The sequence below is a fragment of the Lampetra planeri genome, unplaced genomic scaffold (assembly GCF_965212315.1).
Source record: "Lampetra planeri unplaced genomic scaffold, kcLamPlan1.2.h2 scaffold_337, whole genome shotgun sequence".
NCBI lineage: Eukaryota > Metazoa > Chordata > Hyperoartia > Petromyzontiformes > Petromyzontidae > Lampetra > Lampetra planeri.
In genome coordinates this window covers 48,359-72,192 of record NW_027615160.1, presented here as the reverse complement: position 1 = coordinate 72,192, position 23,834 = coordinate 48,359, and the positions used below count along the sequence as shown (strand labels likewise).

Sequence of the window (23,834 nt, the reverse complement as noted above, 5' to 3'; positions counted from 1 at the left end):
TTTTATGAGCGGTCGTCACATGTGGCCTCTGAAAAATAGCTCGTAGCTCCCAGGTGGCTTTACCTGGTACATAACAGTTTTAACAAGATGGCCGTCGCATCCGGCGCAGCCAATGACATCGCCTGTTGCAATCCTTGCTCTGTGGCCGCGCAAGTCAGTGGGGAGGGGGGTGTGGACGTCATCGCTCACCCCCCATGCACAAATCATTTTCTTTTTAACTCCTCTATACCCGGTCGATATCCCTGTACCGGTATTAGTATTATTCCTACCAGCCCACCCCGCAGGGTCCTGTTATTAGAGATCTGTGACAAAGAGCTTCACAGGTCATCGGATTTCCCCAGGATAAAGATTCTGACTGCTGCTCGTCTTGAACTTTTGTCCGCCTCGGAGACTTCCTTCCCAACCTCACTTCACTCTCCCCCTAATCCTGCTACCCCGTGCCTGCTGCCCTTCAAACACAGATCCTGAAGCAGTAGATTCGTGCTGGATACAGTCACACTTGCAAATGTGATTTGTAACGTTGACTATTACCTGCTCGTCGATTGTTCAATGTCAATGTGCCATTGTATTGAGGGCTACTGCTGTGTGGCGCTGTCTTGGTGTGGTCTGTAACTGCATTGTGCTTTCTGCTGCCTAATGTTGACAAGTCAGACTTCGATAACTCATTAATAAATACATTAATTATATTGTACCACTTGCTTACCCTGTTTCTCTATGTCGCACTCCTGTCGTGTTTGTGTTTTGTTTGTTGTTGTAACTTGCCGACACGCCCCCACTGGGCATCAAGGAAAAAGAGCTTCATAGCTTATCAGATTCCTTCCCCAGTTATAAATAAATATTCTGACTCTTGTGGAATTGACTCGACTCCCGGTCCCATCCTGTGCCACAAACACAAAGCTTCAGAGCGCTCAATACGGCGTTTGAGGTTTGTGCTTCCATCGCATTGTATGGAAATGCAGCCGTTACCATCATTCACGCCACGTCCGTGCTCAATTATCGTTTCTAACTGAGGTTTAACTTGGACTCTAAGCAAATTAACATAATTCAAACGTAACTTGTCTGTTTGTACTAATCACGTTTACGAAAATGTAAAACGACCATAGACTCTTCCACAATACAGGTCGTTGTCCGAGGTTAGATCGCATATTTACGTGATCTAACCCCTTAGATATTTATATAATTATATATGTTTACGCGATATAACCCAAAAAAACTATTATGGATGATATTGGTCGCGAAAGCCTACATGTTAAACTGATACTCTTCAATCTTGATTCCTTTTATCCGTGCAGATAATGGCACTTTATTGCATTTTTACATTTTCGTTCTTTGGAATTGTTGCATTTTTGCGTTTTTATTCTGAGGTTAATTGTGTATTATCTGAATTTGTGATCCAAGCCTTCCTTGAAAAATATTTAAAAAAACACGTGAAGCGTATTGGGCTCATCATCGTTCTCATCAGTTCAACACGTAGGCTTTCGCGACCAATATTCATAATCAACGTTTTTGGGTTAGATCGCGTTATTTATAAATGTGTCGTAACCCTCCACCACCCGACACAGCCAATCAGTAAATAAAAGTCACGTTGACAAAAGACAAATAGTTCACTGCTTTCGCCCACCGGTGTGTTGAAGCGTGAAACCACAACATTTACAATTTTTGAGTACGACGTTTCGCTGGTAATTGCATCCAGCATCATCGGGCAATTCGCCAGAATGGTGAGGCTCTGCTCCATCTCCCGTTCTTATATAGAGCAGCAGAGCAGGGTGACGTCATCATTAACTCATCAGGCGCAACGATTTGAGGGGGGGGGGGGGGAGTTATACTGGTAGGAACAAAGTGGACCAGCCACCAATAGATTATTTCGTCCGTCCGACCGTGTAGCAACATCGCCCCCTACTGCAAACACTTGGCCTGACCCTACAAAAACCGTTAGACTGAGGCTTTCCTGCCTAAACAAGTGTAACATTCCCTTATAATTCCCTGAGATAGCTTTTAATTAAAACTTTGAAATTAAATAAAAAAACTCAGCGCCCTAAAGCCTACAGCTAGGCCTCAAGCCTCGAACAACGCCTCAAACTCTCCCTTCGTATCGTTCCCCTGCGTGTGTGCAAGGGAGTTATGTTTATCAATGTTACATTCCCTGATGCTTTTAAATAGAAACATTTACATTTAAAGCTTTTACATGAATTATAAAAACATGTAAATTTAAAATTAACTCACAGCGGCCTAACGCCTACAGCTAGGCCTAAAGCCTAGAACTAGGCCTCACACTCTCCCTTCGTATCGTCCGATTCGGTGTAGCAGCATCGCCCCCTACTGCAAACACTTGGCAGGACCCTACAAAAACCTTTACACTCAGTGGGGCTTTCCTGGCTAAACAAGTGTAATAATACATGATGTTTATATTCTTTGGTTATTCGTTCCTACCAGCCCACCCCGCAGGGACCTGTTAGTAATGATATACTAGATTAGTAATATGGCAGTTGTTACAATGCTAGTTGTAGATTAGTAATTAGTTGGAATGTGTTTTATTGCGATTATGCTACGTTATTAATCAGTTAGTGTTTGTTTCCCCTATAAAGGAATTGTAATGTATCTTATTTAATAATACGCTTCCAGGCCGCACTAGGCCTGTAGCTGTCCGAGCGATTAAAGTTATTTCTGTTTCTCTCAATTTCAATGGATTCTCTAATTAGTCTTTGCCAGTAGTAACTGGTATAGCAGAATGTATAATAATAAAGAGTATAAAATTGTAATGTTTAATACAATGTACAAGGCAATATATAGTATCGTAATTGTATAGTAAATATACAGCAGTGTGACATACAGTAGGGTTGATAGAATAGGTTACGATTTGTGAGAATACAATGGGACACTCCCACCAACACCCCCCACCATCACCCCACCACCCCCCACAACCCACTCACTCCCTACCCACCCCCCACCCACTCCATTCACCCCACTCACTCCCTACCCACACACCCTCCCACCCTCCCCACCCACCCACCACCCCCACTCACTCACTACCCACCCACCACCCCCCCCCCCAACACACTCCACCCACCCCCCTCCCCCCCCTACCGACCACCGCACCACCACCACCACCACCCACCCACCCACCCCACCACCACCACCACCCACCCCACCACCACCACCACCACCGCAACTCACAGCGGATGCCATAGACAATGAGCGGGTCCATCTGCTTCTTGCCGTGGTGCCCGTGACCCGACAGGTTACTGGCGGCCTGCACCTCGAGATGGAGGAGGTGGTCCAGGAGGGTGAGCGCCATCTTCTCGGGCGTGCGGCAAGCGGCGGTCACGTGCAGCAGGTCCCCCGGGGCGATGGGGCAGCGCACGCGAAGATCCACGTTCCACTCGTCGCCCAGCCAAGTGCCGTTCGGGAAATCCTCTGCGGGGTTTTGTCGGTGGGTGGGTGGATGGAGGAGAGGGGTGGTGAGTGGGTGGGTGGGCGAGTAGGTGAGTGGTTGAGTGAGTGAGTGGATGAGTGGGTGGGTGAGTGTCACTCAGCGGGCGAGCGAGTGACCGGCTGTGTGACCGATCCGTCGACCCAAGCGCCTCACCCTCGCTGTTGAGCGTGATGAGCGTCACGCTCGGGTGGAAGTTCCCACGGCTGACACCGCCCCCCCCCGCACAACTCCCTGGCTGCCCCCCCCCGTGGCGGTGTCTCCTGATTGGCTGCCGGAGGGCAAGCGATGAGCGTCTACCAGCGCGGCATCGGAGCCGCTGTCACCACCTCATCCTCCCGCTCCTCGTCCTGTGCGTACACACACACATGCACACGTCCCGGCAAAGGAAACCCGGCAAAGGTCACCAGTAAAGTTGCCTGAAGGCGCACCGGCTCCGCCACGGCCGCCGCCGGCTCCGGCACCTTCACCAAGACCGGGGCCCTTGCCCGGCACAGCGCTGGCGGTGGGGGGGGGGGGCGGGGGGTGGACGCAGAAATCAGACCGAGACTGTGGGTCTCTGAGTCTGCGGCTCTCTGCCGCGTGATCGGTCGCACAGCCGGTCACTTGCTCACTCGCTGAGTGACACTCACCCACCCACTCAGCCACTCACTCAACCACTCACCCCACCCACTTACAACCACTCCTCCTTCCACCCACCCCACCCACTCACCAACCCTCTCCTCCACCCACTCACAAAACCCCGCAGAGGATTACCCGCATGGCACTTGGCTGGGCGACGAGTGGAACGTGGAGCTTCGCGTGCGCTGCCCCATCGCCCCGGGGGACCTGCTGCACGTGACCGCCGCTTGCCGCACGCCCGAGAAGATGGCGCTCACCCTCCTGGACCACCTCTTCCATCGCGAGGTGCAGGCCGCCAGCAACTTGTCGGGTCACGGGCACCACGGCAAGAAGCAGTGGACCGGCTCATGGTCTACGGCATCCGCTGCGAGTTGCGGCGGTGGTGGTGGTGGTGTGTGAGTGGGGTGGGTGGGGTGGGTGGGTGGTGGTGGTGATGGTGCGGTGGTGGGTAGGGGGGGGAGGGGGTGGACGGGTAGGGAGTGAGTGGGATGGGTGGAGTGGGTTGGGGGTGGGTGGGTGGTGGTGGTGTGGTGGTGGGTAGGGAGTGAGTGAGGTGGGTGGGTGGGGAGTGAGTGAGTGGGGTGGGTGGGTAGGGAGTGAGTGGGGCGAGTGGAGTGGGTTGGGGGGGGTGGTGGTGGGTGGGGTGGGTGGAGTGGGTAGGGCGAGGGTGGTGGATAGGGGGTGAGTGGAGTGGGAGTGTCCCATTGCATACTCACAAATCGTAACCTCCCTCCACCACCACCACTATGCCGACCGTGACGCAGGCCACCTGTTCTACAAGTTTGGCATCACCGAGTGCGACTGGTGCTGCATCAAACTGAATATCGATGCAAAGTGCTGCACCGCCTGGCGGCGCAAGCAGCTCGGACAGAGCCTCGCCGTCAAGGGCCGCAGGGGCACCCGCGGCACCCGCGGCGCAGACGCAGCGGGAGCGGCAGTCGTCGGGGCACACGGCGGCGACAGACGTGGGAACTTCCACCCGAGCGTGACGCTCATCAGCGAGGGTGAGGCGCTTGGGTCGAACGGCAATATCTTTTCATCGGTTGAGTAACGCTGTGTGGAAGCTACCTGGTCTGTCGCTCCGCCCGAAGCGTCAGGTCTTCTCGGCCACAGTCATTCCCTCCCTTCTCGACGCTTGTCGTCGTCAGGTTGGAATCGGACGTAAAAAAAAGGAAGCGGAAGAAGTTGCTGCCCGCCCTTCTGCGAAAACGGAAAAAAGACAAAAAACGCCGTAAGGAGCGCCCCTTACGGCGGCACAAGTGGAGACGCAGACCAGGTGGGTGTGCCTCGATGACACAAAGCCCACAACACCTCGCTGCTGATCTCGTCAAGGAGCATAAACCATCACGCGAACTCCGCTCATTCTCGCAGCAGCGGCGGCTTTTGGCTAACCACCGAACAAAGGAGTTACTGCATCGTGCGCTTTGAAATGCGCTTCTGATGTTGAAGGTAGCAGAGGGCACTGCAGCAAAGTACATTGTGTATTTCAACAACTTGCAATGACGGGCATTGAGAAGCACAGTTGACCAACACCCACGCTCACAGACCCGCGGACTCACCACCACCACACAGAGACCCGCAGACTCGCCACCACCACCGACCCACACGCACCACCACCACCACACAAAGAAGCAAGGTTAAACCCCCATAACAGACACTGCGTGGGAAACACTCTATCCAGCCGAAGATGACCATGACGTACGCCACTTTTATGAGCTGTCGTCACATGTGGCTTCTGAAAAATAGCTCATAGCTCCCAGGTGGCTTTACCTGGTAAATAACAGTTTTAGTTTAGTTCAAGCAACGGGCACCTCCACCCCACTCCCCCCCCCCCACCCCCAAAATCGCGTTCCGTTATGTTCAATGCAATTTTGGACGATTTTTGACCACCCCCTCCCCACACGGCGTCACAAAAAGTCAGACCCCCCTCAAATATGAGGTCAAAGCTCTGCCCCCCCCAAAATGAAACATGCTTCAAATCGCTTTAAACTATTGTCATTGTAGTGCGTATTCAATGTGGCCCCCTTCCCCAAAGCCACTTTGTTGGAACCGCCACGCCTTTGCCAGTAGCTTTAGCTAATCGGGATTAATTGACCGTTATGCAAAAGGTTAGGTTTTTAACGTATTGTAATTCGCAAGGCATGTTACCGTCGGAACATTAGGACACGCAGTAGCAATTGCAGGGGAATGTTTATAAGGATCGAGATAACTTGAAACATCCTCGCAGCCAAAACTTAATTGGGAGCACTAAATGGTTCCATTGGCTCCAGCCTTGCAGTCTTCTTCTGTGAGGTCTCGAAATTTTGAATTCCGTCGCTGGTCTGGACAAGAATTGTATGCCCCTGGGAGACGACGGGAGCAGCTTTCATGCGGCTGATTTCTCGGTCAAAAAATAAATAACAGTTTATGCTGGACTTTGAGTAGCTATGATTGCCCTGGAAGTCATGTTGATAGAAATATTTATGGCAAACCTTCTTGTTTGACTCGCACAGGAAAGAAACCCTCCAGCTTACGAGACAATGATTCGTGCAAATACAATTCCAGATTTAAGATTACCTGTTTAATGCCGTGAAATAATTGTTTTGTTGTTTGAAATAATTAACTTGTTCAGACCACAGACACAAGCCACCGACACGCCACAGCACCACTTGTACGTGTGGCGTCTGAATGCCAATGAGGCTCAAAACGCCGCGCACGGAACAAAGAGTGGAACGCACCGCACGCATCACGTGGATGAGACCGGAGTGATTCCGTTTGCAAAGCGAGGGGCACCATCGCAAAACCGACAGGAGACGGGACAGCCACGGGCAGAGGAAATAACGTAGTTGGTGAAGCTTTTCTAAACATTCCACTCGAATTTTTTTTTACTTCACCAGTTAAACCTATACTGTTGTTTTTGGTAAAGTCACGTATGTGGAAATAAAATATTAACAAATAAAATAAAATCAGATTAAAATAAATAACGACGTTGCGAACGCAACACAGGCGCTCATCATCAGGTGTAATTGGGGTAAAGCACATAGCAAGGGCACACACAAACCTCACCGAGCTATGTCGCTCTTTTTCAGAAGTGACCTGGCCACAAAGGAGAGCTCGTCGGAGTGCCTTATCATCGTGGACACTTACAGCAACAAATAGACTCATTGTCCTCATCAACCACACTCGGTCCACAGCTGAACGAATGCCTCCCCAAAGCCACGACCACCTCCCGCCATCTTGCGATGTAACAATTCACCCAGGTACCGAGCACGACCTGATTTCGTCCGTAATAAAGGTTGTTTGTTTATATAGTGTAAATATAGATGTGTCGGTAAACCCACCACCACCCAACAGCCAATTAGTAAGGTTTGTCAAGTAAACAAAATGTGCCAATTAGTTACTGGTTCAGCACACCGGTGTGTTGGAGGGTAAACCCACAACATGCAAAATGGGAGCACGACAATGGGGGCAGGACAACGTGTCACACCGATGTCGTCGCTCCGTCTGCTCAGCGGAGGCATTCCAAAACGCGTTCCACTCCCTTGGATTGCCACTCGCTCATTATTCTTGACCGTTGGCCAGCATCCCGTCGAGTCGTGCCACATCCTGCCCAAGCCCACCTTGGACTTTCTTCAGTTAGAAGTGATCGCGTTCACCTCTCCGTCCCCAGGATATAAAGATTCTGACTGCTGCTCGTCTTGAACTTTTGTCCGCCCTCGAGGACTTCCTTCCCAACCTCACTTCACTCTCCCCCTAATCCTGCTACCCCGTGCCTGCTGCCCTTCAAACACAGATCCTGAAGCAGTAGATTCGTGCTGGATACAGTCACACTTGCAAATGTGATTTGTAACGTTGACCATTACCTGCTCGTCGATTGTTCAATGTCAATGTGCCATTGTATTGAGGGCTACTGCTGTGTGGCGCTGTCTTGGTGTGGTCTGTAACTGCGTTGTGCTTTCTGCTGCCTAATGTTGACAAGTCAGACTTCGATAACTCATTAATAAATACATTAATTATATTGTACCACTTGCTTACCCTGTTTCTCTATGTCGCACTCCTGTCGTGTTTGTGTTTTGTTTGTTGTTGTAACTTGCCGACACGCCCCCACTGGGCATCAAGGAAAAAGAGCTTCATAGCTTATCAGATTCCTTCCCCAGTTATAAATAAATATTCTGACTCTTGTGGAATTGACTCGACTCCCGGTCCCATCCTGTGCCACAAACACAAAGCTTCAGAGCGCTCAATACGGCGTTTGAGGTTTGTGCTTCCATCCCATAGTAGGGAAATGCAGCCGTTACCATCATTCACGCCACGTCCGTGCTCAATTATCGTTTCTAACTGAGGTTTAACTTGGACTCTAAGCAAATTAACATAATTCAAACGTTACTTATCCGTTTGTACGAATCACGTTTACGAAAATGTAAAACGACCATAAGAGACTCTTCCACAATACAGGTCGTTGTCAGGGGTTAGATCACATAAATATGCGATCTAACCTCGTAGATATTTATATAAATATATATTTACGCGATATAACCCAAAAAAAACTATTATGTATGATATTGGTCGCGAAAGCCTACATGTTAAACTGATACTCTTCAATCTTGATTCCTTTTATCCGTGCAGATAATGGCACTTTATTGCATATTTACATTTTCGTTCTTTGGAATTGTTGCATTTTTGCGTTTTTATTCCGAGGTTAATTGTGTATTATCCGAATTTGTGATCCAAGCACATACCTGCATTGCGTCGCGTTGTGCACCTTGCGCCTGCAGCCCCGCCGAGCTCGGTGCTTCCTCCACCTCCTCTCCTGGGCTGGCCGACACCATTCCACTCCTCGTCGGCTCCTCTCCCTTCCTCGCCCGCTGCCACCAGGCGTCCTCCTCCGCTCGCCTCAAGGTCGACGCTCGCGCCTCGTCCCTCTCCTCTGCGGGTCTCCCTCCTCCAGGCAGTCCCACCTCACCATCCTCCGCCTCTGCAGCAGCCAAACTGGCCCGCTCACCTTGGCTCACCACCCCAGAGCGCTTGGTCGCCATGCCCCCGAGGGCCTGCGAGGCTGCCACTGGCCAGGAAGCCAGGGAGCCGAGACTTGGCACGACACCAGCAGAGATACAGAGGCACCGCGCTAACCCCCCCCCCTACTCATCGGGCAATTCGCCAGAATGGTGAGGCTCTCCTCTGTCTCCCGTTCTTATATAGAGCAGCAGCAGGGTGACGTCATCATTAACTCATTAACTCATCACGTGCAGAGATTTGAGGGGGGGGGGTTATTGTAATTATATACTAGATTAGTAATCAGGCAGTTGTTACGATGCGAGTTGTAGATTATTAATCACTTGGAATGTGTTTTATTGTGATTATGATTAACGAGACGGAACAAACGGTAAATACAAATTAGACGTTAAAACAACAACAACTGTTAATCATGTTTTTAATCGAATCACCACCGCCAGCCGTGACGGTTTATCACATCGACAGTCGATTGTGAAGCATTGCGTCATTTAATTTTTTACGTTTAACAGGTCCAGCACTTCATCTGTAGTGCGCTTGCCATTATGTGTTTTGCAAATCTGGCTTTGCTTATTTTTATCCTCCCTATGTTGATGTTGGCTGCAGTCAGCAGCAGCAGATGACGATTGTAAGCCACCTCAGCCACTTCCATTCCGCCTGCCTTCCTGCCTCTGGATCTGCTGTCGACACCAAGAAGGGTGAAGCGGGTCCACAGTTTTCTTGGTTAAACAAATTCTGATTGATAGTTTAAAAATATCTAGAATATTGACCAGGTAAGTGTGTGTGTCTGAGAGTGTGAAAGTGAGTGTGTGTGAGTCTGATAGTGTGAGTGAGAGCGAGTGCAGGATTTCAGTCCTTCACGGCGTAGTGTGTTACCAACTGTTTTCTTAGTGACTATGGTCCCAGCTGCCTTGAGATCATTGACAAGATCCTCCCGTGTAGTTCTGGGCTGATTCCTCACCGTTCTCATGATCATTGCAACTCCACGAGGTGAGATCTTGCATGGAGCCCCAGGCCGAGGGAGATTGACAGTTCTTTTGTGTTTCTTCCATTTGCGAATAATCGCACCAACTTTTGTCACCTTCTCACCAAGCTGCTTGGCGATGGTCTTGTAGCCCATTCCAGCCTTGTGTAGGTTTACAATCTTGTCCCTGACATCCTTGCAGAGCTCATTGGTCTTGGCCATGATGGAGAGTTTGGAATCTGATTTATTGATTTCTTCTGTGAACAGGTGCCTTTTATACAGGTGTAGGGGTGTTAGAGAGAGAGCCCGTTATGCATGGCAGCCTATGGTAAACAAACACAGTAGGCGGGGCTACATGAGTGCACGAGCAGGTGCCCTCTGCGACGTCCGCGCCAGACACCCTGGGGGGTCGATTCGGTCGTTATGATCTCCCGGGGCCCCACCCCTCAGGGAGGGGTTGGGTATAAAAGGGGAATGTATCGTAGGGCTCGGGAGTGATGTTTAGCTAAAGGAGAGAAGACGGAAGACGTCTTAGAGAGAGCCCTGGACTCCCCCTGGTACGCCGTCCTTATCAGGACCGCGCAGGCTCGAGCCAGTGGCGTGGTACCAGGGCCAGAGCCAGTGCTGGTCTGGACTCTGGGTACCGGGCCCGACTGACCAGTGTCGGGCCAAGATAGCCTCCCCTAGCCCATTAGTGGAGGACTCAGAGGCAGGCTAGGGTTAGCTAGAGAGGTGTGTCCTCAGATAGACGGGTGAGGGGGCCGATACCCCCTCAAATGTGTATGTCACAACGTTGGTGTTAAATAAACAAGTGTGCCTCCAACTCCGGTGTGAACGAGTCGTGAGCGTTACTACACAGGTGTAATGCGGGCGTAAGCGACCTTCCGGATGTGACGTCACGGGGAGGTGGAGCCATGTGACGTGGGTGAAAGGTTCGGGAAGGAGAAGTCAGTCGGGTTGTGAATGGAAAAGAGTGAGGCCACGCGGGCGAACGAGAGGAGGGGGGCACCGTCGGCCAGCGGGAGCCAACCCCGGAGAACAGTAGGGAGCTACGGGGTGGTGTGAGGCTGCAGAGAGTACAGCCAGGAAGGCTGTGTGTTAGAGGCAGCGGTGTGGCTGCAGAGAGTACAGCCAGGAAGGCTGTGTGTTAGAGGCAGCGGTGTGGCTGCGGAGAGTACAGCCAGGAAGGCTGTGTGTTAGAGGCAGCGGTGAGGCTGCAGAGAGTACAGCCAGGAAGGCTGTGTGTTAGAGGCAGCGGTGTGGCTGCAGAGAGTACAGCCAGGAAGGCTGTGTGTTAGAGGCAGCGGTGTGGCTGCGGAGAGTACAGCCAGGAAGGCTGTGTGTTAGAGGCAGCGGTGAGGCTGCAGAGAGTACAGCCAGGAAGGCTGTGTGTTAGAGGCAGCGGTGTGGCTGCGGAGAGTACAGCCAGGAAGGCTGTGTGTTAGAGGCAGCGGTGAGGCTGCAGAGAGTACAGCCAGGAAGGCTGTGTGTTAGAGGCAGTGGTGAGGCTGCAGAGAGTACAGCCAGGAAGGCTGTGTGTTAGAGGCAGCGGTGTGGCTGCAGAGAGTACAGCCAGGAAGGCTGTGTGTTAGAGGCAGCGGTGTGGCTGCAGAGAGTCGCAGGAGCGACGAAGAGAGAGAGACAGCACGAGGCTGTCAGAGCTGCGGAGTAACCAAGAGCGAGAGGAGCTGCAGCGATTACAGCCAGGGGGGCTGAGAGAGAGTAACAGCAGCGGAACTGCTGTGGGGGCTACAAGAGCGACAGAGGCCAACAGAGGGGCTGCTGGTGGACACTGGAAAGACATCGGAGTCAGCACTGTGGGGACTGAGCAAAGAGGAGACAGCCGTTTGGGAAATACAGTACGAACCAAATATAGGACACTGAGCCAGAGATCGTGGTCAAGTCTTTTATTACACAGGTAACAAGTTGAGATTAGGAGCACTCCCTACATCTACAGAACGTGAAGAACCAGTGGCATCTACATCTGCAGAATGAGAAGAACCAGTGGCATCTACATCTACAGAATGAGAAGAACCAGTGGTATCTACATCTGCAGAATGAGAAGAACCAGTGGCATCTACATCTACAGAATGAGAAGAACCAGTGGCATCTACATCTACAGAACGTGAAGAACCAGTGGCATCTACATCTACAGAATGAGAAGAACCAGTGGTATCTACATCTGCAGAATGAGAAGAACCAGTGGTATCTACATCTGCAGAATGAGAAGAACCAGTGGCATCTACATCTACAGAACGAGAAGAACCAGTGGCATCTACATCTGCAGAATGAGAAGAACCAGTGGCATCTACATCTACAGAACGTGAAGAACCAGTGGCACCTACATCTACAGAATGAGAAGAACCAGTGGTATCTACATCTGCAGAATGAGAAGAACCAGTGGTATCTACATCTGCAGAATGAGAAGAACCAGTGGCATCTACATCTACAGAATGAGAAGAACCAGTGGCATCTACATCTGCAGAATGAGAAGAACCAGTGGCATCTACATCGGTAGAACATGAAGAACCAGTGGCATCTACATCTGCAGAATGAGAAGAACCAGTGGCATCTACATCTACAGAACGTGAAGAACCAGTGGCACCTACATCTGTAGAACATGAAGAACCAGTGGCATCTACATCTGCATAATGAGAAGAACCAGTGGTATCTACATCTACAGAACGAGAAGAACCAGTGGCATCTACAGAACGAGAAGAACCAGTGGCATCTACATCTGTAGAACATGAAGAACCAGTGGCATCTACATCTGCAGAATGAGAAGAACCAGTGGCATCTACATCTACAGAACGTGAAGAACCAGTGGCATCTACATCTGTAGAACATGAAGAACCAGTGGCATCTACATCTGCAGAATGAGAAGAACCAGTGGTATCTACATCTACAGAACGAGAAGAACCAGTGGCATCTACATCTACAGAACATGAAGAACCAGTGGCATCTACATCTGCAGAATGAGAAGAACCAGTGGTATCTACATCTACAGAACGTGAAGAACCAGTGGCATCTACATCTGCAGAATGAGAAGAACCAGTGGTATCTACATCTACAGAACGTGAAGAACCAGTGGCATCTACATCTGCAGACTGAGAAGAACCAGTGGTATCTACATCTGTAGAACATGAAGAACCAGTGGCATCTACATCTGCAGAATGAGAAGAACCAGTGTCATCTACATCTACAGAACGTGAAGAACCAGTGGCATCTACATCTGTAGAACATGAAGAACCAGTGGCATCTACATCTGCAGAATGAGAAGAACCAGTGGTATCTACATCTACAGAACGAGAAGAACCAGTGGCATCTACATCTACAGAACGTGAATAACCAGTGGCATCTACATCTGTAGAACATGAAGAACCAGTGGCATCTACATCTGCAGAATGAGAAGAACCAGTGGTATCTACATCTACAGAACGTGAAGAACCAGTGGCATCTACATCTGCAGAATGAGAAGAACCAGTGGTATCTACATCTACAGAACGTGAAGAACCAGTGGCATCTACATCTGCAGAATCAGAAGAACCAGTGGTATCTACATCTACAGAACGTGAAGAACCAGTGGCATCTACATCTACAGAACGAGAAGAACCAGTGGCATCTACATCTGCAGAATGAGAAGAACCAGTGGCATCTACATCTACAGAACGAGAAAACCCAGTGGCATCTACATCTACAGAACGTGAAGAACCAGTGGCATCTACATCTGTAGAACATGAAGAACCAGTGGCATCTGCAGAATGAGAAGAACCAGTGGTATCTACATCTACAGAACGAGAAGAACCAGTGGCATCTACATCTACAGAATGTGAAGAACCAGTGGCATCTACATCTGTAGAACATGAAGAACCAGTGGCATCTACATCTGCAGAATGAGAAGAACCAGTGGTATCTACATCTACAGAACGTGAAGAACCAGTGGCATCTACAATCTGCAGAATGAGAAGAACCAGTGGTATCTACATCTACAGAACGTGAAGAACCAGTGGCATCTACATCTGCAGAATGAGAAGAACCAGTGGTATCTACATCTACAGAACGTGAAGAACCAGTGGCATCTACATCTACAGAACGAGAAGAACCAGTGGCATCTACATCTGCAGAATGAGAAGAACCAGTGGTATCTACATCTACAGAACGTGAAGAACCAGTGGTATCTACATCTACAAAACGTGAAGAACCAGTGGCATCTACATCTACAGAACGAGAAGAACTAGTGGCATCTACATCTGCAGAATGAGAAGAACCAGTGGTATCTACATCTACAGAACGTGAAGAACCAGTGGCATCTACATCTACAGAACGAGAAGAACCAGTGGCATCTACATCTGCTGAATGAGAAGAACCAGTGGCATCTACATCTACAGAACGTGAAGAACCAGTGGCATCTACATCTGTAGAACATGAAGAACCAGTGGCATCTACATCTGCAGAATGAGAAGAACCAGTGGTATCTACATCTACAGAACGAGAAGAACCAGTGGCATCTACATCTACAGAATGTGAAGAACCAGTGGTATCTACATCTACAGAACGTGAAGAACCAGTGGCATCTACATCTGCAGAATGAGAAGAATCAGTGGTATCTACATCTACAGAACGTGAAGAACCAGTGGCATCTACATCTGCAGAATGCGAAGAACCAGTGGTATCTACATCTACAGAACGTGAAGAACCAGTGGCATCTACAGGACGAGAAGAACCAGTGGCATCTACATCTGCAGAATGAGAAGAACCAGTGGTATCTACATCTACAGAACGTGAAGAACCAGTGGTATCTACATCTACAGAACGTGAAGAACCAGTGGCATCTACATCTACAGAACGAGAAGAAACAGTGGCATCTACATCTGCAGAATGAGAAGAACCAGTGGTATCTACATCTACAGAACGTGAAGAACCAGTGGCATCTACATCTGCAGAATGAGAAGAACCAGTGGTATCTACATCTACAGAACGTGAAGAACCAGTGGCATCTACATCTGCAGAATGAGAAGAACCAGTGGCATCTACATCTACAGAACGTGAATAACCAGTGGCATCTACATCTGCAGAATGAGAAGAACCAGTGGTATCTACATCTACAGAACGAGAAGAACCAGTGGTATCTACATCTACAGAACGAGAAGAACCAGTGGCATCTACATCTACAGAACGTGAAGAACCAGTGGCATCTACATCTACAGAACGTGAAGAACCAGTGGCATCTACATCTGCAGAATGAGAAGAACCAGTGGCATCTACATCTGCAGAACGTGAAGAACCAGTGGTATCTACATCTACAGAACGTGAAAAACCAGTGGCATCTACATCTGCAGAATGAGAAGAACCAGTGGTATCTACATCTACAGAACGTGAAGAACCAGTGGCATCTACATCTGCAGAATGCGAAGAACCAGTGGTATCTACATCTACAGAACGTGAAGAACCAGTGGCATCTACAGAACGAGAAGAACCAGTGGCATCTACATCTGCAGAATGAGAAGAACCAGTGGTATCTACATCTACAGAACGTGAAGAACCAGTGGTATCTACATCTACAGAACGTGAAGAACCAGTGGCATCTACATCTACAGAACGAGAAGAAACAGTGGCATCTACATCTGCAGAATGAGAAGAACCAGTGGTATCTACATCTACAGAACGTGAAGAACCAGTGGCATCTACATCTGCAGAATGAGAAGAACCAGTGGTATCTACATCTACAGAACGTGAAGAACCAGTGGCATCTACATCTGCAGAATGAGAAGAACCAGTGGCATCTACATCTACAGAACGTGAATAACCAGTGGCATCTACATCTGCAGAATGAGAAGAACCAGTGGTATCTACATCTACAGAACGAGAAGAACCAGTGGTATCTACATCTACAGAACGAGAAGAACCAGTGGCATCTACATCTACAGAACGTGAAGAACCAGTGGCATCTACATCTACAGAACGTGAAGAACCAGTGGCATCTACATCTGCAGAATGAGAAGAACCAGTGGCATCTACATCTGCAGAACGTGAAGAACCAGTGGTATCTACATCTACAGAACGAGAAGAACCAGTGGCATCTACATCTACAGAATGTGAAGAACCAGTGGTATCTACATCTACAGAACGTGAAGAACCAGTGGCATCTACATCTGCAGAATGAGAAGAACCAGTGGTATCTACATCTACAGAACGTGAAGAACCAGTGGCATCTACATCTGCAGAATGCGAAGAACCAGTGGTATCTACATCTACAGAACGTGAAGAACCAGTGGCATCTACAGAACGAGAAGAACCAGTGGCATCTACATCTGCAGAATGAGAAGAACCAGTGGTATCTACATCTACAGAACGTGAAGAACCAGTGGTATCTACATCTGTAGAACATGAAGAACCAGTGGCATCTACATCTGCAGAATGAGAAGAACCAGTGGTATCTACATCTACAGAACGAGAAGAAACAGTGGCATCTACATCTGCAGAATGAGAAGAACCAGTGGTATCTACATCTACAGAACGTGAAGAACCAGTGGCATCTACATCTGCAGAATGAGAAGAACCAGTGGTATCTACATCTACAGAACGTGAAGAACCAGTGGCATCTACATCTGCAGAATGAGAAGAACCAGTGGCATCTACATCTACAGAACGTGAATAACCAGTGGCATCTACATCTGCAGAATGAGAAGAACCAGTGGTATCTACATCTACAGAACGAGAAGAACCAGTGGTATCTGCACCTGCAGAATGAGAAGAACCAGTGGTATCTACATCTACAGAACGAGAAGAACCAGTGGCATCTACATCTACAGAACGTGAAGAACCAGTGGCATCTACATCTACAGAACGTGAAGAACCAGTGGCATCTACATCTGCAGATTGAGAAGAACCAGTGGCATCTACATCTGCAGAACGTGAAGAACCAGTGGTATCTAGATATACAGAACATGAAGAACCAGTGGTATCTACATCTACAGAACGTGAAGGACCAGTGGCATCTACATCTACAGAACGTGAAGAACCAGTGGCATCTACATCTGCAGAACGAGAAGAACCAGTGGTATCTACACCTGCAGAACGTGAAGAACCAGTGGTATCTACATCGGCAGAACGTGAAGAATCAGTGGCATCTACACCTGCAGAACGTGAAGAACCAGTGGTATCTACATCGGCAGAACGTGAAGAATCAGTGGCATCTACATCTGCAGAACGTGAAGAATCAGTGGCATCTACACCTGCAGAATGAGAAGAACCAGTGGTATCTACATCTACAGAACGAGAAAAACCAGTGGCATCTAGATCTGCAGAACGTGAAGAACCAGTGGCATCTACATCTACAGAACGTGAAGAACCAGTGGCATCTAGATCTGCAGAACGTGAAGAACCAGTGGCATCTACATCTGCAGAACGTGAAGAACCAGTGGCATCTTCATCTGCAGAACATGAAGAACCAGTGGCATCTACATCTACAGAACGAGAAGAACCAGTGGTATCTACATCTACAGAACGAGAAGAACCAGTGGCATCTACATCTACAGAACGTGAAGAACCAGTGGCATCTACATCTGCAGAACGTCAAAACCCAGTGGCATCTACATCTGTAGAACATGAAGAACCAGTTGTATCTACAGGAGAATCCCTGCCTATTCCTCTTATGGCATTATTACGTCTATTGACATTGAATGAGTCACTGTAGCGCGTGTCGCTAGGAGATTGGTAGACAATGTCATTAGGGGTACAATTCCGTTCTGTCAATTGCACCTGTGGGCAAGGCATTCTGGAATATCCAGAAGGGGTGCGGGGCCGAGGGCGGAGTCTAAGCCGTTTATAATCGAGACGTGTGCAGCGGCCTTTTGATGTTCTGATGCAGATGATGGTTACACCACTCGTGTCTACAAGGAGGAATGTTTGGGTCTCGATCGAGCAGGTACTTATTCTGGACGTCCTCGTTGTTCCAGCCTGTTTTCGGTTTTTTTTATTACGCGCCTTCTATTAGCCCACTCTGTCTGTTGTTGTATCCTCAACTCTTGTAACTCAATTTTAACCCACTTCCCAAAGTGGTATCGACTGCAAACTTGGTAATAATAAAATAATATAAATATAAAACAATAAAAATTCTCACGACGTTTCGACTGCAACACAAGAAATCATCATCAGGTGTGAAATCCACAAAGAAAATTTGAAAATTTATATTTTATATTTTAGCGTGCCGACCAGTGGCTCGGTTGTTCAGAGGCTCTCGTTTTAGGCATGCACTGTATGTACCAAGGGGCCCAGGTGTTACGCTCGATGTGTGCACCGAGGGGCCTGGGGGCCCTAGTGGTCAGCTCATGATTTAAGCGTGGAGGGGCCCTGGGACACTCACACTGTAGGTGTCGAGGGGCCCAGGGACCCTAGTTGTCAGGTTACGTTTTAAACACCAAATGGTCTAAGGGGCCCTCACATTGTAAGCACTGAGGGGTCTGGGGGCCCTAGTGGTTAGCTCACGCTATAACCACCCAGGGGCCAGTGGTCGGCTTGCGCTGTGCGCACTGAGGGCCCTGGCGTTCAACTTCCTTCGGAAGACTTGGGCGACACACCTAGCGGCCTGAGGCTTGGAGGCCCCCCCTGGCAGCCCCGGGGCACTGGCCCCACTGGCCCGGTCCATAATCTAGCCTTTGGCCAGCGGATTAATTGCCACCTGTTTCCATCTGTGCAGGGATAGAGTGTTGCCACCACGCACATGGCGTGGGTTTTTCTCGGGTGCTCCGGTTTTCTCCCACTTGTATTAACACTCGTCATCATTAATTGGCCGAAACAGAAATCTTACAATAAAAACTCAATGCAGGACGCTGCTGTAAACCAGTCCGAGGACTGAAGTGAGTGTACTGGCAGTCTATAATGTGGACTGTAGCCTGGTTATTAAGCTGGGTGAGTGTACTGGCAGTCTATAATGTAGACTGTAGCCTGGTTATTAAGCTGGGTGAGTGTACTGGCAGTCTATAACGTAGTAACGTAGACTGTAGCCTGGTTATTAAGCTGGGTGAGTGTACTGGCAGTCTATAATGTAGACTGTAGCCTGGTTATTAAGCTTTACTTTCATTAATTTTAATTTCATTTTTTACCTACGTGGTGACTTTACCGAAAAAACCTAAGAGTACGTTAGTTGGTGTGTTGACCGACTCTCTGTGTTGCATTACATTAAGTGTCTCTCTCTCTCTCTGTGCAGTCTCCAAACCTCCAAGTCTCTCATTGACACAAGGCCGTCATTATAACATGTTATAATAAGTATAATATTATGTTATAATATATAATAATTATAATGTTATAATAAGTATAATATGTCATAATTATAATGTTATAATATGTTATAATACGTATAATAATCAAATATGCCCCCCAATATGTTTCTGTAAAATTATTTGTAAATAATAATTGTGATGCTCTGTTAATAAAGACAACAATTTGCTAAACCTTGGCCACGAAATCTGGACTTGTCTTCATATAACAATGCATAGATTCCTGTTTATAGGATTGCGTTGTACTTTATGAATCCCTAATCTCTGCCATTACATACTATGAAACAAGAAAGGTAAAAAAGAAACAGCAATGTATTACAATACCCTATTAGACATTATTGTATCAAATAAAACAAAGTCCATGCCATGTGCTAGTGAACTTTTAAAAATATTTTAGGGAGGAAATGGCAGGAAAATAGTTTTCAAATTTAGATATTTTTCTGGGGGGGGGACCCCAGACCCGTGGAATATTTGGTCTCCCCCAATGTTGACTTCATGGCTACGGCCTTGCATTGACATGCTAATTTCTCTACCCCCTTCACTACCCACCCCCCCTCTCTCTATTTAAGGCCTCAACACAGAGGCGTTGTTTCTCTGTGTGCCTATGTGTGTCTCTCTCTGTGTCATCTCTCTCTCTGTGTGTCTATATCTGTGTCTCTCTCTGTGTGTCTTTGTGTCATCTCTCTCTCTCTGCTTATGTGTCTGTCTATATGTCTCCGTGTCTCTCTCTCAAATTGAGCAATCTTTGGAAGAACGTTATCAACCAGGTAGGGTGTTGACTGTTATGTTAGCTGACTCTAAGTTTAATAGGTTTTTTTTTCCATTTTTTTTACCAGGCCACACCCGCTTGAGCTGATATACCGCTCTTGTTTTCAGAAGCGACTTGCCCACAACAACAATAACAACAAGGTGAGGCTCGTCAACAGCGTGGCGGTGTTCACTCTAGACGCGTGGCAGTGTTCACTCTAGACGCGTGGCGGTGTTCACTCTAGATGCGTGGCGGAGTTCACTCTAGACACGTGGTGGTGTTCACTCTAGACACGTGATGGTGTTCACTCTAGACGTGTGGCGGAGTTCACTCTAGACACGTGGCGGAGTTCACTCTAGACACGTGGTGGAGTTCACTCTAGACACGTGGCGGAGTTCACTCTGGACGTGTGGCGGAGTTCACTCTGGACGTGTGGCGGTGTTCACTCTAGACGCGTGGCGGTGTTCGCTCTAGACGTGTGGCGGTGTTCGCTCTAGACGCGTGGTGGAGTTCACTCTAGACGCGTGGCGGTGTTCACTCTAGACGTGTGGCGGAGTTCACTCTAGACGCGTGGCGGAGTTCACTCTAGACGCGTGGCGGAGTTCACTCTAGACGCGTGGCGGAGTTCACTCTAGACGCGTAGCGGTGTTCACTCTAGACGCGTGGCGGTGTTCACTCTAGACGCGTGGCGGTGTTCACTCTCTACATGTGGAGGGGAAACCCGGGGATCGGGAAGGAAATCCACACGACCACGCGGAGAGAGAGACACGCAGTCTCGGCTGTGTTGATTGATCCTCAATGAATTACTTGGTGGAGTGAGGAAGCATTAATACTGAGCAGGTGAAGGTGGCCAGGCGTGGGTCTGGACACACCACCACCTGTGAACCATGCCAGTGTGTGACAGTGGTGGAGCCAGTGGGGGTGGGGTGGCACGTGCCCCCCCCCCCAACGATCCGATAGAAATCCCTAATTTCGATAGGATCATTGGGGTTTATTAATAACTAGCTTCAATACCCGGCTTTGCCCGGGACTTGGATTCTTGTCTTGGATTAATTTAATATTTCCTCATAATTCAATGAAAAACCCTGAAAAATTGATGCTTGCAAGAAGGAAGCCGAAACACTTCAATTTACCTAAATCGGATGTTTTCACTCAAGGAAATTCAACCTGAACCCACTGCTACGTCAGGTCGATGTTTGCCACTCGGGAAGGGAATGACGTGGCGTTCGCTTAGACATTCCAGACAGCATAAGCTGTGAAAATTTCATGACGCCAGAGCTCAGCGTTGGAGAGTTTTTGCTGCTGCACACAAACAAACAGGTGTAAGTTCTGCTTTATATTTAAGATGGCAGTTGTACCCGTTCTTCACACGGATTTTTATTGAAACTCCGAGAAGCCATTGACTTTATCGGCCAGGAGCGAAGTGCCACCTAAAATCTCCCGGCACGCTGTGAACAGCTGTAGAAGTACGGCGCGCGAAGAGCCATGTGGTAGGGGGGTAAGCATTGCAGAGCGCTTAGCTCAGGTGTGATGCGGGTTGATGCCACATACGTCATGGTCATTTCCCCCCCCCCCCCCCAAAATACAAAAGTCTATTTTTCTTTACTGAAGGCATCAACACGTTCAGCGAGCGCGATGACAATCACACGCGTCAAATGAAAAGCAAGGGACAAGTCCTTTCTTACTAACAACTCCTTTTTGTTGTCTGCTGGGGTTGTTGTCTGCTGGGGTTGTTGTCTGCTGGGGTTGTTGTCTGCTGGGGTTGTTGTCTGCTGGCGTTGTTGTCTGCTGGGGTTGTTGTCTGCTGGGGTTGTTGTCTGCTGGGGTTGTTGTCTGCTGGGGTTGTTGTCTGCTGGGGTTGTTGTCTGCTGGGGTTGTTGTCTGCTGGGGTTGTTGTCTGCTGGGGTTGTTGTCTGCTGGGGTTGTTGTCTGCTGGGGTTGTTGTCTGCTGGGGTTGTTGTCTGCTGGGGTTGTTGTCTGCTGGGGTTGTTGTCTGCTGGGGTTGTTGTCTGCTGGGGTGTTTGTCTGCTGGGGTGGTTGTCTGCTGGGGTGGTTGTCTGCTGGGGTGTTTGTCTGCTGGGGTGGTTGTCTGCTGGGGTGGTTGTCTGCTGGGGTTGTTGTCTGCTGGGGTTGTTGTCTGCCGGGGTTGTTGTCTGCCGGGGTTGTTGTCTGCCGGGGTTGTTGTCTGCCGGGGTTGTTGTCGGCCCGGGTTGTTGTCGGCCCGGGTTGTTGTCGGCCCGGGTTGTTGTCGGCCCGGGTTGTTGTCGGCCCGGGTTGTTGTCGGCCCGGGTTGTTGTCGGCCCGGGTTGTTGTCGGCCCGGGTTGTTGTCGGCCCGGGTTGTTGTCGGCCCGGGTTGTTGTCGGCCCGGGTTGTTGTCGGCCCGGGTTGTTGTCGGCCCGGGTTGTTGTCGGCCCGGGTTGTTGTCGGCCCGGGTTGTTGTCGGCCCGGGTTGTTGTCGGCCCGGGTTGTTGTCGGCCCGGGTTGTTGTCGGCCCGGGTTGTTGTCGGCCCGGGTTGTTGTCGGCCCGGGTTGTTGTCGGCCCGGGTTGTTGTCGGCCCGGGTTGTTGTCGGCCCGGGTTGTTGTCGGCCCGGGTTGTTGTCGGCCCGGGTTGTTGTCGGCCCGGGTTGTTGTCGGCCCGGGTTGTTGTCGGCCCGGGTTGTTGTCGGCCCGGGTTGTTGTCGGCCCGGGTTGTTGTCGGCCCGGGTTGTTGTCGGCCCGGGTTGTTGTCGGCCCGGGTTGTTGTCGGCCCGGGTTGTTGTCGGCCCGGGTTGTTGTCGGCCCGGGTTGTTGTCGGCCCGGGTTGTTGTCGGCCCGGGTTGTTGTCGGCCCGGGTTGTTGTCGGCCCGGGTTGTTGTCGGCCCGGGTTGTTGTCGGCCCGGGTTGTTGTCGGCCCGGGTTGTTGTCGGCCCGGGTTGTTGTCGGCCCGGGTTGTTGTCGGCCCGGGTTGTTGTCGGCCCGGGTTGTTGTCGGCCCGGGTTGTTGTCGGCCCGGGTTGTTGTCGGCCCGGGTTGTTGTCGGCCCGGGTTGTTGTCGGCCCGGGTTGTTGTCGGCCCGGGTTGTTGTCGGCCCGGGTTGTTGTCGGCCCGGGTTGTTGTCGGCCCGGGTTGTTGTCGGCCCGGGTTGTTGTCGGCCCGGGTTGTTGTCGGCCCGGGTTGTTGTCGGCCCGGGTTGTTGTCGGCCCGGGTTGTTGTCGGCCCGGGTTGTTGTCGGCCCGGGTTGTTGTCGGCCCGGGTTGTTGTCGGCCCGGGTTGTTGTCGGCCCGGGTTGTTGTCGGCCCGGGTTGTTGTCGGCCCGGGTTGTTGTCGGCCCGGGTTGTTGTCGGCCCGGGTTGTTGTCGGCCCGGGTTGTTGTCGGCCCGGGTTGTTGTCGGCCCGGGTTGTTGTCGGCCCGGGTTGTTGTCGGCCGGCCCGGGTTGTTGTCGGCCCGGGTTGTTGTCGGCCCGGGTTGTTGTCGGCCCGGGTTGTTGTCGGCCCGGGTTGTTGTCGGCCCGGGTTGTTGTCGGCCCGGGTTGTTGTCGGCCCGGGTTGTTGTCGGCCCGGGTTGTTGTCGGCCCGGGTTGTTGTCGGCCCGGGTTGTTGTCGGCCCGGGTTGTTGTCGGCCCGGGTTGTTGTCGGCCCGGGTTGTTGTCGGCCCGGGTTGTTGTCGGCCCGGGTTGTTGTCGGCCCGGGTTGTTGTCGGCCCGGGTTGTTGTCGGCCCGGGTTGTTGTCGGCCCGGGTTGTTGTCGGCCCGGGTTGTTGTCGGCCCGGGTTGTTGTCGGCCCGGGTTGTTGTCGGCCCGGGTTGTTGTCGGCCCGGGTTGTTG

At 50.2% G+C, this 23,834-nt stretch overlaps 2 long non-coding RNA genes across 3 annotated transcripts; both read left to right on the top strand.

Moving 5' to 3' along the window:
- Nucleotides 1–5,243: 5,243 nt before the first annotated feature.
- Nucleotides 5,244–11,156, top strand: LOC144740896 (uncharacterized). 2 transcript variants are annotated; one of them, XR_013589817.1, is made up of 5 exons: nt 5,244–5,327; nt 7,120–7,290; nt 8,806–9,195; nt 9,647–10,286; nt 10,864–11,156. It is a non-coding gene; the product is annotated as an uncharacterized LOC144740896 (long non-coding RNA). The 2 variants fall into 2 exon arrangements; XR_013589816.1 differs by lacking the exon at nt 5,244–5,327 and having other exon boundaries at nt 5,755–7,290.
- Nucleotides 11,157–16,950: 5,794 nt separating this feature from the next.
- On the top strand, nt 16,951–20,269 carry LOC144740897 (uncharacterized). Its single transcript, XR_013589818.1, has 3 exons — nt 16,951–17,931; nt 20,119–20,191; nt 20,252–20,269. It is a non-coding gene; the product is annotated as an uncharacterized LOC144740897 (long non-coding RNA).
- The last annotated feature ends 3,565 nt before the right edge of the window (nt 20,270–23,834 follow it).